Genomic DNA, 557 nt, shown 5'->3' with positions numbered 1-557 from the left:
CTGGAAACCACAGGAGGACTCATGAAGTCTTTCAGGTCAGGTTCAGCAGATCAGTAAAGGGGCATTCCACATATTTTCAGAACATTTTCTCACACGTTCAATCTGAACTAAAAGATAAACGTTGAAGTGACTTTGATGTTTCTGTTTTATGAAACTTTATTCTGTGACGTTAAAGAAAAATAAAGGTTTGGGTGCTGCGTTACTTCTGGACCACACTGGAACCGCTCTAGATCAAACATGACTTTATTTAGACGAGTCATACTGGACCCAAATCACAACCTTCTTCTCAGGGTCCAGGACGACCTGGACCAGGTTTGAACAGTCAGATGTTCTTACTAAAGCTTGTTAGATGGAAGACACTTGAAATTCAGCAGAATATCCCTTTAATGAGCTGTTAAAGCTGAACCAACGTCCAGAAATAAAATCAGATCTTCTTTCAGCTGTTCCCTCCTCAGGGGTCTCCATAGACCCACAGAGTCCATCTCACTCTGTCCTCACTGCAACTACCTCCATGTCCAAACCACTGTCCCTCCTCTGGACATGTCCAAACCACTGTC

Source organism: Nematolebias whitei, chromosome 12 (genome assembly GCF_014905685.2).
Source record: "Nematolebias whitei isolate Nwh7 chromosome 12, NemWhi1, whole genome shotgun sequence".
NCBI lineage: Eukaryota > Metazoa > Chordata > Actinopteri > Cyprinodontiformes > Rivulidae > Nematolebias > Nematolebias whitei.
The sequence above is the reverse complement of the archived record's forward strand: the minus strand, read 5'-3'. Positions refer to the sequence as shown.